This window comes from Rhinolophus sinicus, chromosome 2 (assembly GCF_057876585.1).
Source record: "Rhinolophus sinicus isolate RSI-liver-muscle chromosome 2, RSI-T2T, whole genome shotgun sequence".
Taxonomy (NCBI): Eukaryota; Metazoa; Chordata; class Mammalia; order Chiroptera; family Rhinolophidae; genus Rhinolophus; species Rhinolophus sinicus.
In genome coordinates, this window is record NC_142502.1 from 75357291 (window position 1) to 75374131 (window position 16841).

General features: G+C 41.6%; 1 protein-coding gene across 2 annotated transcripts in view; it reads left to right on the forward strand.

Moving 5' to 3' along the window:
* B3GAT2 (beta-1,3-glucuronyltransferase 2) overlaps positions 1-16841 on the forward strand; it is a 78024-nt gene that overhangs the window by 48989 nt on the left and 12194 nt on the right. The window lies entirely within an intron of this gene.

Sequence of the window (16841 nt, forward strand, 5' to 3'; positions counted from 1 at the left end):
GTCCATGTCTGCAGACCACAGTTCTCAGAACTGCAAATATTCTGTTATTTTGATCTGACACTGCTACTGTTCTGCTTCTAACACTGGGCAGGTGGGGGTGGGGCAAGCTCTGGGAGCGTGGGGAGGGGTTGGCTAGTCTCAGTGCCTAAGGTTTCCGTTCTCTGCTCAGCATTAAGGGCTTAAACCACCGTTTTCAGCCTTCTTCCCTCAGTCTTTTCTCCGAGGTCTCTGCCGTGAGCTTTGGGTTCAGCCATGTTATATGCTGCCCCCTCAGCCCTGTGGGCCATAAGCAGAGCCCTAGCAGTCCGAGTTCTTCCCTCTCCCGCAGCTGCGGTAGTTCCAGGATGCAGCGAGCTCGGAGCACTGAGCTAGGTGTGCGTCCTTAGCCCGCAGGGCTCCGTCTCCACACTTCTCCCTTCCCTCCTCCCCCGCTCACATGATTCGCCCACCTTTAGGTGAATTCAGTAGTGCGCTTGTTAGTCTTGCCTGTCTGCTGCGCTGGGAGTCCTTTGTGGAGTTATACTTGTTTGATTTGTTGTAAATTCCAGGGGATATTTCAAGAGGCTCACCTCATGCTGCCATTTTTATGATATCCTAAATCCCTTTTTCAGAATCACATTTCTTGATGATAGGAAATGGAACCTTGCACAGAAAACTGGGAGATCATTAGGCAAAGTCTGTGGTTTCTCTGGGATTTACTTTCCTCATGTGCAGAATATAGCAGTGGCGTGAATGACCACTGAGGTCTTCTCTAATGTATTCTTTCTTTTCCTGGTTTCCCACCTTGGGAAGTTCAAAGAAAATGCCAAGTCCCTGGATTCTTTGTGACTGCTGAAGCAACCGGCTGACAAACATTTGGTCCTTATTTTTCCCAGAGCCTTGCTTCTCAGACATGTCTCCTTCCACAGACGATCTGCTCATTACCCTGTAAGATAACTTCAAGGTGAGGGCAACTTGGATGTCTTCCTGGATTTTGCTGTATGAACTTGATGTAGATGATTAAATATCCTGGGAACCCATTAAATATTTTGCATTGATTCCCCCAAGGATTTGGATCCAAATTAGATATATCTAAAATTTGAGAAAGGAACTTGGGTTTTATACATTAGGCCTAACCTGTGACAATTTATTTGCTGCTCTTTCCCTGTCAAATTCTCTGGGAAACTTTCATCCATGACTGATGTTTAGATTTTTCTAAGCATTTCATTTTGTAATAATTATCCTTGTTTAAAAATAGGAATAAATCTCTGTCTCTAAGAAAGCAACTTTTGCCACACCAAATTATTTTCTTCACTTCCTAAATGAACTTTCCTTGTAAATTAGTTTTCAGCAAATCATTGCTATTTTTTAGAAACCTTTAAGTGAGAATGATTTAGTCAATAAGATAATGATTCTGATTTTGAGGCAGTAGGTTCTCATTCTAAAATTTGGAAATTCCCAGCTTTGTTTAGATTCCAGATAAGATTCATGTGTTCTCTTTGAGGAGAGGGAAAAGACCTTTTGGACCTTCTCGTACAAATGGTACTTCCCACCTCATTTTCAAGTTAGATGCACAAACACATCCCCGCCCAGTCTCTAGAAAGAGAGAAAGAAGCTGGAAGCCCACTTTCCCTACTGCACCTAGGACAGTCCGAGGAGTGCTGCTTTGAAAGTGGTCTGTGATAGTTGAGTGAGGGGACTGTAGTGCAGCCTGGGTCTCGTGGATTTTCACAAGCTGATTAAGAAACATGAATCTTAAAGAGCCAAAATGCTGTGCTTCCTGTGGGGAAGGGGGGTTGACACATTCAGTAAAAGCCCCTCAGAAGGCTTCTTCTGTGAAGACACTTATTTGAGTATCAGACATCAGTACTGTAATGTTTTGCATCATTTGTGGAGTTTGTGTGTCTGTCTGTATTTGGCCATATTGGACTTTGCAGATGCTGATTCTGCTCTCAGATGAAACATTGTTCTGAAATTATCTTGTATGCACAATGTTAGTGGCAGAAGTAAAGATTATTTATTTGCCCTGGGGGAAAATTAAAAAAATTTTCTGATGATTACTACTGAAAAAAGAATTGATACCCACCCACCAGATGGGAAGAAAACATCAGAGGTCGCCTTTGTCCTGGCAGCTCCGTGCAGTTGGCTTTTGCAGTTGGTCGCTGGCCACTCTGCTGTGCTAAGCCAGTGAGACCCGGAACTATTTCTACTGGTCTGTACCTTGGACTTCATTCAATTCCTGTGCCTTGGGCAGCTGGCCACTAGCCAGTTCTTGTTGACTAAAAAGAAGGCTGTCCACGAAGTTTTTAGCTCTGTTTTGAGGTCAGGGAGTTACTTTGAACTGACAGACTCACTTTGCTGTCAATAAAAACATTTGCTTGAACGAAATGAGCTAAAAGTGGTCATCAGCCTTGCCAGGAGGAAGAGATTTGTCCACACTCAGAACTTAAGGCTGAGATATTTATTTTGAATTCTCAGTGTTTGCATGTACCTTATTCTTAACTCTAGGAGGTGGCAGGCAGGGCACTGTGCTCCTTTCATGACAGTATGTACGGTTCCCAGTTGAGTACCTGGCACGCAGTAGGGACTTTGTTCTGGTAAAAATCCAGCTGGGTGTACTGCAGTTCAACGTTGGCACTAACCACCCAGAGTTAGTACAGACTCCCCAAGTTAGAAGGCTCGGTCCCCAACAAAACTGCCCTTACTTCAGACACCAGCCACACTTTGGGGTTCCCCAGGCCACCTGCACTTCTGACCAACTGACCTACATTTGGTGTTTCTCACACCCTCACAGGTTTCACAGTTTACTGGAAGAACTCAAAGAACTCAGGGTAGTGCGTTACTTATTACATTTCTCATACAAAAGGTACAAATTAGGCCTGGCCAAATGAAAAGACACACAGGGTGAGGTCTGCGAGAGAACTCAGGGCCTCTGTGCCCTTTTCTCGTGGAATCAGGATGTGTCACCCTTCCAGCACATTCATGTGTTCACAACTGGACTCCTGTGTTCAGAGGTTTTATTGGAGCTTCACTATGCGGGCATGATTGATTAAGTGAATGGCCACAGGATTGAAGTCAGTCTCTAGCTTCCATCCCCAGAGGCTGAGAAGGCCCACAGTCCCTACCTTCTAAATCATGTGGTTGGTTAGTTTTTCTGGTAACCAACCCCAACCTGAAGCTATCTAGGGGCCCACCATGAGCTACCTCACTAGCATAACGAAGTTACTTCTGTCACTTAGGAAATTCTAAGGGTTTTACAAGCTCCTTGCCAAAGACCAGACACATTTTTTCATTATACCACAGGCTCAATAAAGGATAACTTTCCTGTCATGAAAAAGAGTGTCTCCCACATCCCCATTTTACTAATTTCTTTCATCCACCAAAGCAAAGGGTACATTAAGTGATGTCTCAAGGTCACCTTCAGCTTTGTGGACTTTTTCATGACTGATAAAAATGAGATGTGATTGTAAAGTGATACACCTTCCTCATGTGTGGCTTACAGACAGGGATGAGACGTCTAGGACGACTCTTAGTCCTCTGCCTGGAGACCTGTGGACATGAGTGTGTGGACACCCTGGGAATGGATCAGCTCCCACAGAGAGACTGTGGTGGCTTTGGATTGCTTTCCCCGGGAGCTGTCATTTAAAGCAGCTGCAGGGGCAGGAGCCAGGGAAGAGGACAAGGCCCAAAAAGAGAGAGCTGGGGTGGACCGGCGACAAAGTCCATGGAGAGAAGCTGTGGGTAAATGATGAATTCAGCTGTTGAGTGCCTCATGTCATGGGCGGGGAAGAGGAGGGTGCTTGGCGAGTGTGGGAGCGTGAAAGCCAAAGCATATAGGTGGTTGCACAGGGCTGGCTGGTAGCCGTTAGGACCTTGTAGACTGCCCCCTGCAGCAAGGGATATGTGGAAGAATAAAGGGCCTGCCTTCAAGGGACTGAAAGGTCAGCAAAATTATCTGAGGAAAGTTAGGTTTCCAGTAGAGCAAAGAGGGAGAGGAAGTTGCATCATCTGTGAAATGAATGATTGAGTGGGTTCCATTTTGGGTGGGGGGTAATGAGGCTGAGGTGCGGGAGTGGGAGGCGACAGGATCCTTATACAGTAGCCATAACGGATTTATTGAATTTTAACAAGTCATTTCAGATCCTGGCCATAAACCAACAGAAGTTTAGCTCTTTTTTACACTGTTGTATGGTGTGGTGATGACAGATATATGAAACTTAATTGTAGTTTCTTTTTAATTGGTGTGATTTGTGGTATTATCTGAGCTGTGACGTATGTGCAGAAAATAATGTAATCTTGGGTAATGAGAACATTCTGTTAACCAAAATACCAGCTGTGCAAACATAGGAATCTGCACATTAGAAAAAAATAAATCGCATCCTTTGGCTCAAGTTTCCAGGCTCCGCATTCAGTGTAGGTATGCCGTCCTCATGGAGGGGCTTGGGGGGGCGGGGGCAGTAACAGCTGCCCGGGTTTCCTGCGCCCACCACCGCCAGTAGCCCTCTCCTGAGAAGCAGGAGGGACCGTTCAGGAGTGCAGGCCAGACCTTGGCAGTCCCTTGCTCCTGTGCTCATAGGGTAAAGAACTCCCCCTCACCGTGGCTGCAAAGCTCTGCCTGCCCTTCCCCAGCTCGCCCCCTCCCCATACAGCCTCTACCTCCACTCATCCTTGGGGGCACCCGCCCCTGCACTTCTTCCCGCCCATCCTAACCTTCACCTTGGGACCCCACAAATGCCCCTTCTTTCTGTATAGTTCAGCCCTGCTTATCCTTTTGTTCTCAGCTGAAAGTCTCTTTCTCAGGGAAGTCCTTGCTGGCACCCCAGACTGACAGCGCCTAGCCTTGTTATTACACCCCATAACCATAAGCACCGGTACCTCTGTACCATAGCACTTCCCACCGTGGTAGTACCTCCTGATAGTTGTTGAAGCTCCCCACCCCCCCAACATGGGGGCAAGAGCCCTCCAGTCCATGTCCAGTCCTGGTCCCATGGGTACCAAAGCCTCCGCCTTAAAGCACTCTGAGCACTTGCCCTATCCTAGCGGTTCTGTCACCACTGCCAGCTCACCAGGCAAACCTCGTAAAGAAAATGTTGTCAATGATGACTATTAAACTGAAGAGGACGAAGGGATCACCCTGGGCGATGACTGCCGCTCTGTTTCCATGGGCTCTCTGGAAATAACCGGTGGACAAGGCCTTCTTGATATTTGTTGACAAGGAATTTTGCCTGGGTAATTGAGTTGGCAGACTCTTTTTTGGTAGATAATGCAGTAATGAACTTCAGCTCAGCCCGGATCAGATGACCATCAAAGCCAAACGAGCACAGCCAAAATCAATGAATATAAATACTGCGGGAAAGTTGAGGGAATAACCTTCTCACCAGTTTGGGGCCATTTGTAATTTAAGTGTGCTGTTTTCAATGCCTGTGTGTTTTGTATAAGAAAGATGAAGTTATTGAATGTTGTCAGGACAGTTGACTTGATGGGTCATTTGGTACCTTTTAGTGCAGGCTCTGGGGACTGACTTGGGACTGTCCTCAGGCCACTGCAGAGTGACTGTCACTGAGTGGTAGGTGGGCTGTCCCGGAGGAGACGGCAGCTGCAAGTCCTCACAACATACGGAACTGGGGGGGGCTGCTGGGGGGTGTTAGGGTACTGGCAAGCCTGTCCCTGTTCTTACCTGTCTTAGCCAGGAGGAGGTTCAGGCTAGAGACTTGCAGGCGTGTGATGGCCTTACGTGCTAAGTCCCGTCCACATGTGCCATGGCTGTGGGGGGTAAGGGGTGCGTTTGGGGTGAGGAGCACCCGTGTGCTCATAACCAGTGTGCCCTGTGCACCCTGGGCTTGGTGGAGGTGGAGGAAATCCACTGAGCCCATTAAGGACTGCAGGGGAAGTGGGGAGGAGGGGGTTGCAGAGCCCCATCCTACCTCAGGTAAGCAGCTCTGCATTTATATCGTATAACTTCCCTCACAATTTCAGTGGAATAAAGCCATCCTTCAGGACTAAGAATCTTGAAAAGCAGGTTTTCTCTTAGAGAAGTCCAGCAGACTTAATAATTATTGTGTGCTGAGTATTTATCAGTCATCAGGCTGATGACTATGTGCTTTCTTATCTAACCCTCACTCAACTCTCTGAGGGATGTGCTAGTATTATTCTCATTTAAACATAAGGAAACTGAGGCCTAAACATGCTAAGTAACCTGTCCAGGGTTTCACGGTGATTAAGTGGTAGAGCTGGGATTCAAACTCAGTGCGTCCCCAGGGATGGCCTTCCCACTCGGCTCTGAATCCCTTTTCTCCCACTTACAGCCAAGTGACCCATTCTTGATCTCTCAGCCTCTGCTTTCTTCATTTGCAGAACAGTAAATGGAATTCTTTACAGAGTAAGACATCACATACAAAGTACCTGGTACAACACCATAGACAGTCAACGATGGTTATGTTTCTTAACCAAGGAGTGAGATTAGCTATGTCTCTGGGCTCAAATGGCTCCTAATTTGTCCAGGGGCATCGGCTCAGTGCTGTGACTGGTTCCCATGGTGGTCACATTTGTGCAGGCAGCTGCGGGGTGGGGGGTCGCTGACCCCTAGGCCCCGTTCGGGCAGACAGGCTGTACTTCTGGGTTTTCTAGCCTATAGATTGGGGATCAGGCTGCCTGTCTTCTGGGTTTTGTCAGGTCAAAGTAAGCATAGATACGTGCAAAAGTTCCTGCTCTTCTGTGAATGTTTGAATCCTCACTGCATCTAGCTGTTCCAGATCATTTGTGAAGGCAATACTTAAGAATGTGCACACACTTTGCTTTGGGCTCATGGTGAACTTCATTGCTCTCCTGGCTGGTGGACCTGTGCTCATTATTAGTTCAGCATGCAGGATGCCATATGGAGATAAACACCGGCCCTTGCTTTAGATAAAATACCGTAAAAAGAGAGCGATAAAAAAACAAAAACAAACAAACAAACAAAAAACATTAAAAAGTTGTTGAGGAGCAGATATGTGCTCATTTTTGTAATATCCCAGCTAAAAAGCAAAACAAACAAATTGCATTTGAGCTTTTGATAGAAAATGCCTTTAGTAACAGATTTGCAAGGTGTTTGGTGTAGTGTACCTGTCAGCTTGGCCCTGCTGCTGGGAAGGGGCTGTCGTTCTCTATACAAATTATTGATGTCACATGGGAAGGATTTAAAAGAATGATTCTCACGTTTTCTAATCAGGTCACGGGAGGCGGGTGGAGAAATGTGCCTTTTCACCACCTTGACTTTCCTAAGAGAGCCTAGGAGACCATCCGAGATATAGTTCTCATTTGGTATCTATTATACACACTTTATTAATGCAAATAATAAGATTAAGGCTTATTGCTCTGCCCCGCTGACCGGGGGACTGGCACACATGCCATTTTCCCTTGGCTCACAGGCTGTTTGCTGTGACTACCACCCATCTCTCTGCACTGCCTTCAGAAGTTAAAGGAGCTGGTGTTCTTCCTGAGCCCATGAATAGCCGTATCACCCCAACCCCAAACACTCTGCACTTCATTCCACCTCCTTTCAAATCGCTCAGCCACAGCCCAGCACCCAGCCAAGTATTGGCCCAAGCTGATGGGCCTGAGATAACTGAGAGTGGCACACACTGCCCTTCAGCCCAGAATATGGAATGTCACTTTCTAGTCACTTTTCAGGAATCATTAGTGGTGCAGGAGTTGCTTTCTCTGGGAAGGTTTTCCTGATTTTCCATCATCCAGCAGAGATGCCGCCCCCATGTTCCCCTAGGATACTGCACTTACGCACTTGTCCCGGAGGTGGCGCTCGCATCAGCCTCCTGCCGGCCCCGCCTCTTCTGCTCGCCTGGGAGCTGCCCTGGGAGAGGCTCGCGTCGCTTCTCCCTGCATCGCCAGGTCTGGCACAGCCCCTGACAGTATAGCTTGAATACATTATTTTTGAATTCATGAATTTTAACTTGTCTTCCTTTTCTAGTTTAAGGTTTACCAAAACTAAAAGATTTACAGCTTCTTATTCCTTCTGCGATCACACGACCATTATTTCTTAATGGTTAAGATTTTTTTAGAAAGGGAGCAGATACTAAACAGTACTCCAGAGAGCTGTCTAAGGGGGTCTAATTTGGTGGGCGCCAACCTGGTTACACATCAGAATTACCTAGGGAGCTTTGAAAAAGACGCATACCTGGGTTCCATCACTGATCAATGCAACCATAATCTCGGTGTGGGGCCTGGTGTTGGGTGCTATGCACGCCTATGGATTTTTTAAGTCTTGAGGTGATGATGAAGCTCGGCCAGAGTTAAGAATGGCAGGTGTGGGTGGTCTGTAGCAGCTCTCATGTTCCTTCCTGTGATTCATCATAGTCCATTAGACATGGCCCCCTCCCCTGCCACCGGTTGAGTCAGTCTGCAGGTAGGATAGCCTCCCCCCACGCAACGAAAGGTTTGAGAATGCTCAATAAAATTATTTCCATTGGTAAAGCAAGAAGAGAATTTGAGCATAGAAGAGTTGTTAAAGTCATAACAACTGAAAAACACCACCAACATGAGAAAAGACTGCCTATATTCATTGGGAATCAAGTTTATTTCTTTTATTGTGGTCAAATATACGTAACAAAATTTACTATTTTAATAATTTTTAAGTGTACAGTCATTAAGCATTAAGAACATTCACATTGTGCTATCCAGCTCCAGAAATTTTTCATCATCACAAAACTGAAACTCTGTACCCATTAAACACTAACTCCCACTCCCCCCCCCCCCCCATCCCTCAGTCCTTGGTAACCGCCATTGTACTTTCTGTCTGTATGAATTGGATTGTTCTAGGTACCCTCCATAAGTGATATTATAAAATATCTGTTCTATATGTCTGACTCATTTCACTTAGCATATATATGTCTTCAAGGTTCATCTGCGTTGTAGCACGTTAGTTTCTTTTTTTAAGATTTTATTGGGGATGGGGAACAGGACTTTATTGGGGAACAGTGTGTACTTCCAGGCCTTTTTTCCAAGTTGTTGTCCTTTCAATCTCAGTTGTGGAGGATGCTGTTCAGCTTCAAGTTGTTGTTCTTTCAGTCTTAGTTGTGGAGGGCACAGCTCGGCTCCAGGTCCAGTTGCCCGTTGCTAGTTGCAGGGGGCACAGCCCAGCATCCCTTGCGGGAGTCGAACCAGCAAGCTTGTGGTTGAGAGGATATGCTCCAACCAACTGAGCCATCTGGGAGCTCAGTGGCAGCTCAGCTCAAGGTGCCGTGTTCAACCTTAGTTGCAGGGGGCGGAGGCCACCATTCCTTGCGGGACTCGAGGAGTTGAACCGTCAACCTTGTGGTTGAGAGCCCACTGGCCCATGTGGGAATCGAACTGGCAACCTTCGGAGTTAGGAGCATGGAGCTCTAACCACCTGAGCCACCGGGCCGGCCCCAGAAGTTTTTAAGACTGAATAATTTTTCATTGTTTATATATCACATTTTGTTTATTCATCCATTGATGGACATGTGATTGTTTCTACCTTTTGGCTATTATTAATGCTGCTTGAAAAGGGGTGCACAGTCACTGTTTAAGCCACTGCTTTCAATTATTTTAAGTTGATATCAAGAAGTTCAATTGCTGGGTCATATGGTAATTGTGTGTTTAACTTTTCTGAGGAACCGCCATACTTTTTTCCACAGCGACTGCATCATTTTATATTCCCATCAGCAATGCGCAAGAGTTCCAGATTCCCCTTATCCTCACCAACTCTTGTTATTTTAAAAATTATTTTAGTTTTCTACACTGGGGTTTGAAGAATAGGAACATAGATACTCTCTCCACTCATTCTGCTATCCTTTCTGGGTTGGTAGAGTGGCTTAGTGACATATTCATTAATACTCATGGATAATGTAAAGTAGAAAATCTTAAAGGTGAAATAAAGCATGAGATGGTGATTCTCAGACAGGCAGTGTCAAGCCTGTTGATTCTGCCATTCTCAACATATACGTGGTTCATTTTCCATCAGAATCTTTTTGGCCGTTGAGCCAATAGAACCACTTCTTCCTCTGAACTTCAGTATTAGGCACGACTCAGTTTCCTGCCCCCAACTTACTAGAAAATCATTCTGGATATTTTTAGTATTCAGTTAATTAAGCTTCCATAATTAATCTTTTTATTCTTAGGATCAAGTTTTCCATCCTTGTTCAGCATTCTAATGGTTTATCGTTTTCAGAATAGAGATTTAAATGAATCGTTTATAGATTAAATAAACAATACTTATTAGAAATCAAGAATGTTTAGAGATGACAGTAAGTGAGGACACATTCCTTTTATACAGCCCTCACTATGGCTTTCTGTATCTGATTTAAATCTAGTAAAAATGATTCCTGAAACACTAGTATTAACATTTTTTTCAGTTGGATAGTCCGCAGGTGCCAACACTAGAGGGTACAAGATTGTGGAAAAAAGTATTTAAATAGAAGTTTTCCATTTTTTATTGAGATATAATTGAATTATAACATTATTTTAGTTTCAGGTATACAACATAATGAGTCGACATTGGTGTAAATTGCAAAATGATGAGCCCAGTAAGTCTAGATAACAACCATCACCACACAGTTAAATATTTTTTTTTCTTCTTGTGAGAACTTTTAAGATCTGCTCTCTTAGCACCTTTCAAATATACAATGCAGTATTAACTATAGTCACCATGCTGTACATTACATCCCCAGGTCTGACTTTATTTTGTAACTGGAAGTTTGTCCCTTTTGACTATTTACCCATTTTACCCAACCTCCATGCCCTTCCTCTGGGAACCACCAATCCAGGAGTGGGATATTTTTTTGTTAGAGTCCACGTATAAGTGAGATCACATGGTAGTTGCTTTTCTCCGACTTATTTCAGTTAGCATGATGCTCTCAAGTTCCATCAGTGTTGTTGCAAAAGTCAAGACTTCCTTATTTTTAATGGCTGAGTAATGTACCATTGCGTGTGTGTGTACACTTACATATATGTAGTTATATATGTCGCATTTTCTTTATTCATCCATCAGTGAACACTTAGGTTGCTTCCATGTCTTCACTATTGTAAATAATGCTACAGTAAACATGGAGTCCATATGTCTTTTGAAGTTAGTGTTTTTGTTTCCTTTGTATAAATACCCAGAAGTGAAATTGCTGGGTTGTAAGGTAGTTCTATTTTAATTTTTTGAGGAATGTCCATACTGTTTTCCATAGTGGCCCCACAATTTAATTCCCTCCAACAGTGCACAAGGGTTCCCTTTTCTCTACATCCTCACCAACCCTTACTTCTTGTCTGTTTGATAACAGCCATTCTAACGGATGTGAGGTGATCTCTCATTGTGGTTTTAATTTGCATTGCCCTGATGATTTAATGATGTTTCATGCACCTGTTGGCCATTTATATGTCATCTTTGGGAAAATATTTATCCAGATCCACTGCCCACTTTTTAGTCAAATTGTTTTCGTTGTTGTTGAGTTGTATGAATTCTTTATTTATTTTGGATAACCCTTATCAGATTTGTAATTTTCAAATATTTTCTCCCATTTAGTAGGCTGCCTTTTCCTTGTGTTGATGGCTTCCTTTGCTATGCAGAAGCATTTTATTTGGTGTTGTCCCACTTGTTTATTTTTGCATTTGTTGCCTTTTCTTTTGGTGTCAGATCCAAAAAAATCATCGTCAAGACCAATGTCAAGGAGGTTACTGCCTATGTTTTCTTCTAGTTTTATGGTTTTAGGTCTTACATTCAAGTCTTCATCCATTTTGAGTTAATTTTTGTGTGTGGTGTAAGTTTCATTTACACCACGGTTCAGTGGTGAAACGGTTCAGTTTCATTTTTTTACATGTGGCAGTTCAGTTTTCCTAACACAGTTTATTGAAGAGACTGTCTTTTCCCCATTGTATATTCTTGGCTTCTTTGTCTTAATTAGTTGACCATAGATGCATGGGTTTATTTCTTAACTTTCTATTCTGTTCCATTGATTTGTGTGTCTATTTTTATGCCAATACCATGCTGTTTTGATTACTATACATTGCTACATGTTTGTAATATAGTTTGAAATCAGAGAGTGTGATGCCTCCAGCATTGTTCTATTTTCTTAAGATTGCTTTGACTATTTAGGGTCTTTTGTGGTTTCATATATATTTTAGGATTATTTGATTTAATTCTGTGAAAAATGCCATTAGAATTTTGATAGGGATTGTACTGAATCTGTAGATTGTTTTGGGTAGTATGGATATTTTAACAATATTAATTCTTACAGTCCATGAGCAAAGAATAACTTTCCATTTATTTGTGTCTTTTCAATTTCTTTCATTAATGTCTTATAGTTTTCAGTGTATGGAGTTTTTACCTCCTTGGTTAAATTTCTTCCTAAGTTATTTATTTATTTTTGATGTAGTTGTAAATGAGATTGTTTTCCTAATTTCTCGTTCTGATTTTTATTGTTATTAGTGTATAGAAATGAATAAATTTTTGTATATTGAGTTTCTATCATGCAATTTACTGAATTTATTAGTTTTAACATTTTGTTTTTTTGTGCTTTTTTTTTTTTTTGCAGAATCTTTAGGGTTTTCTATATATAATGTCATCTGCAAAAAGTGACAGTTTTACTTCTTCCTTTCTGATGTGGATGTGTTTTATTTATATTTTTCTTGTTGAATTGCTCTGGCTGTGAATTTCAATACTGTGTCGAATAAAAGTGATGGGAGTGGGCATCTTATTCTTGATTCCTGATCTTAGGAAAAGCTTTCAGCTTTTCACCATTGAGTATGATGTTAGCTGTGGGCGTGTCGTATATGGCCTTTATTACGTTGAGGTATGTTCCCTGTACATGCATTTTGTTGAGAGTTTTTATCTTAAATGGATGTTGAATTTTGTCAAATGCTTTTTCTGCTTCTATTGTGATGATCATATGACTTTTATCATTCATTTTGTTAATGTGGTGGATCACATTGATTTGTAGATGTTGTACCATCCTTGCCTCCCTGGAATAAATCCTACTTGATCATGGTTTATGATCCTTTTAATGTATTATTGAATTTGGTTTGCTAATATTTTGTTGAGGATTTTTGCGTTTATGTTCATCAGGGATATTGACCTATAATTCTTGTGGAGTCCTTGTCTGGTTATAGGATCCAGGTAATGCTGGCATTATAAAATGAGTTTGGAAGTGTTCCCTCCTTTTCCTTTTTTTGGAAGAGTTTGAGAAGCATTTGTATTAATTCTTCTATAAATATTTAGTAGAATTTACCGGTGAAGCCATATGGTCCTGGACTTTTGTTTGTTTGGAAGTTTTTGAATACAGAGTCAGTCTCCTTACTAATATATACAGTCTGTTTAGATTTTTTTATTTCTTCATTATTCAGTCTTGGTAGGTTGCATGTTTTTTGGAATTGATCCATGTCCTCGAGGTTGTCCAATTTGCTGATGTATACTTGTTTGTAGTAGTCTCTCATGATTCTTTGCACAGCAGGCCCTCACATAATGTCATTTTGTTATAACATTAATGAGATGCCGTAGGAATTTTACTCTTGTTTATATTGATTAGCCTCTGGTAAAATTGGATTTGTTATACACTGTTTCGCTTAAAGTCACAGAACCTATTGATGACATTAAGTGAAGACTTGTTATATTTCTGTGGTATCAGTTGTAACGTCGTCTCTTTCATTTCTGGTTTTATTTTTTTTGAGCCCTTTTTTCTCGGTGAGTCTAGCTAAAGGTTTGTCAGTTTTATCTTTTCAAAGAACCAGATCTTAGTTTCATTGATCTGTTCTATTATCTTTTGAGTCTTTATTTCATTTATTTCTGCTCTAATCTTTGTGAGACATCACTGGTAATGGCTGAGTAAGTAGGCCTGAATAGTCTGTCCTATATAAAAGCAATGATAAGACTAGCAAAAATTGTCCAAGTCAACTTTTTCAGAGCTATGGAAATTAAGGTGTACATCAATCTGGGGAGTGTTTATTCAAGATAAAATAGCTACATCTTGGTAAGAACTGCATTGAGTGTTGCATTGTTTCAACTTGCCCTACTCCCATCTCCTTCGTCCCTGCTCCATCGTAGCCTTGAAAACCAAGAGCCCTTTAATCGTGACGAAAATCAGCAGCTGCTGATCCTAGCAGTCACTGGGAGGGAAGAACAGGCTTGGAACGCCTTCAAAGCTCCATTCTAAGAGAATTGCCGTTATTTGACCTAAAGTGCCCTAGAATATCCAATTCACAGAGTCTGTCTTTCTCTGACCTCAGAGCTCATCCCGTTCATACAGCCTTTTCCATTGGGGACATTTTAAAAAAACAAACCGCCACCCCCCAAACAAAAGATAAAAAACAAAATGTTGATTGTTTGCCTGTGCAGTTCCCTGAGGCCAAGATAAACAGTTGTGGCAAACAATAAGGTAAGCAACACATTGAAAAGAAAACAATGGGAGAATATAATATTTCATAGGGGGCTTTGAAAAGCTCTTACAAATTTTTAGTATTCTAGGAGGCCACATGATGTGCAGATCTGTGCGCATGCCCAGGGCTGTGCGCATGCTAAGGAAAAACCTTACAAGGCGCTGCGTTCTTGTCTCTGGCTGACATTAAACCTCTGTGTAAGCAGGAAGTAAAGGCTAAGGCAGAATTGTAAACTGCGTGGCTGTGCATGCATGCACACACAGACCTTTGGCAAAGACTGAGAGACTTCCGTTCCAGGCATTTAAGGAAATATGTGTTCAATATTTAGCTGACCGCTAAGCTAACTGAGCAGAGAGTTCAGTGGCCACACAGAGCAAAAAGCACAGACTTGACATAATTCAAGAAAGTCACTAAACAGTTACAAACAACAAAGAGCAACAACAACAAACACAAGAGAGGTGAGAGAATCTGATTTCCACAGTTGCCACATCCTGTTACATAAAATGTCCAGTTTTCAACAAGAAATTACAATACGTGCAAAGGAACAAAGCATGCTTTTACAAGAATAAAAGCAATAGAAACTGTCCCTGAGAAAATCCAGACATTAGACTTACTAGACAAAGATTTTCAAACAGCAATTTTAAATATATCCAGTCAACCAAAGAAAATAGCTAAAGGAAAATATTAGAATGATGTCACATCAAACAGAGGATATAAAAAAGTAGAAATTATATTTTAAAAAAGAACCAAGTAAAAATGCTGGAGTTAGAAAGTGCAGTAACAGAAAGGAAAAATTCACTAGAGAGGCTTGAAGCAGATTTGAGCATAAAGCAATATAAAGACCATAAAAAATATTAGTAAATTTAAAATAATTGAAAGCATACAAAATATGTTCTTGGACCACACTGGAATGAAATTAGAAATCAATACCAGAAGGGCATTGGTAAAATTCACAAGTATGTGGCAATTACACCCCACATCATTCCTGAGTAAGCAACTGGTCAAAGAAGAAATCACAAGGGACATTGGAAAATACTTGGAGATAAATTGAAATACTTTGAAATACTAAAATGTATGGCGTGCAGCTAATGTAGTCCTTAGATGCAAATGCATCTATTAAAAGGAAGAAAGATCTCTTAAAAAATAATAAAAATAAAAGTAATAAAAGGAAGAAAGATCTCAAACCAATACCCTAATCTTTTACCATAAGAAGCTAGAAACAAAAGATAAAACTAAACCCAAAATAAGCAGCAGGGAGAAAAGTAAAGATTAGAGAGAGAGGAAAAAAAAAAGGAATAGAATAGAAAAGCAATAGAGAAAACCAACAAAACCAAAAGTTTGTTTTCTTAAAAGCATCAATAAAATTGACAAACCTTTAGTTAGGCTGCTCAGGAAAAAGAGAAGTCTCAGATTACCAAAATCAAGAATGAAAGCAGCATTACTACCAACTTTACATTTGAAAAAATTATAAGCGAGGGGCAGCCAGATGGCTCAGTTAGTTAGAGAGCGACCTCTCAACAACAAGGTTGCCAGTGTAATTCCCACATGGGATGGTGGGCTGCGCCCCCTGCATCTAGGACTGAAAACGGCGACTGGACTTGGAGCTGAGCTGCGCCCTCCACAACTATGTTGAAGGACAACGACTTGGAGCTGATGGGCCCTGGAGAAACACACTGTTCCCCAATATTCCCCAATAAAATTTAAAAAATTATAAGCGAAAATTATGAAAAACTGTATGCCAACAAATTAGATAATCTAGATGACATGGACAAATTCATGGAAAGGCTATTAAAACTGTCTCAAAAGGAAAAACGAAACTTTGAATAGACCTATAAATAATATATTGAATTAATAATCAACAAAACTTCTCACAGAGAAAAAAGAATTCTCCAGATGGCTTCAAACAAGAGCTTAGAAAACACTTTCAAATAATAAGAAGGGAACACTTTTGAAGTCCTCTATCAGGCCAGTGTTACCCTGATACCAAAACCAGACATCACAGAAAAAAAAACCTATAGACCGATATCCCTTGTGAATATGGACACAAAAATTCTAAACAAAATACTAGTAATGTTAATCCAACAACATATAAAAAGGATTATATAGTATAACCAGGTGGGATTTATTTCTGGAGTGTAAAGTTAGTTTATATACAAAGTCAATAAATGTAATGCACCATATAAATAGAATGAAGCACAAAAGCCACGTGATCAAATCAATAGATGCAGAAAAAATACCTGACAAAATCCAATATTCTTTCATGATAAAAACACTGGAGAGAAGATCAATAAATGAGGAATGGAAAGGAGCTTCCTCTGCTTGACAGAGGGCTTCTATGAAAAACCCACAGCTAACATCATACTTAATAGTTGAAGACTGACAGCTTCTTTCCTGAAATCAAGAAGAACACAAAGACGACTGTTCTGGACCCTGGTATCACCGCTGCACTGGGGGTTGTAGCCAGGGCAGTTAGGCAAGAAAAAGGAATGAAAGGC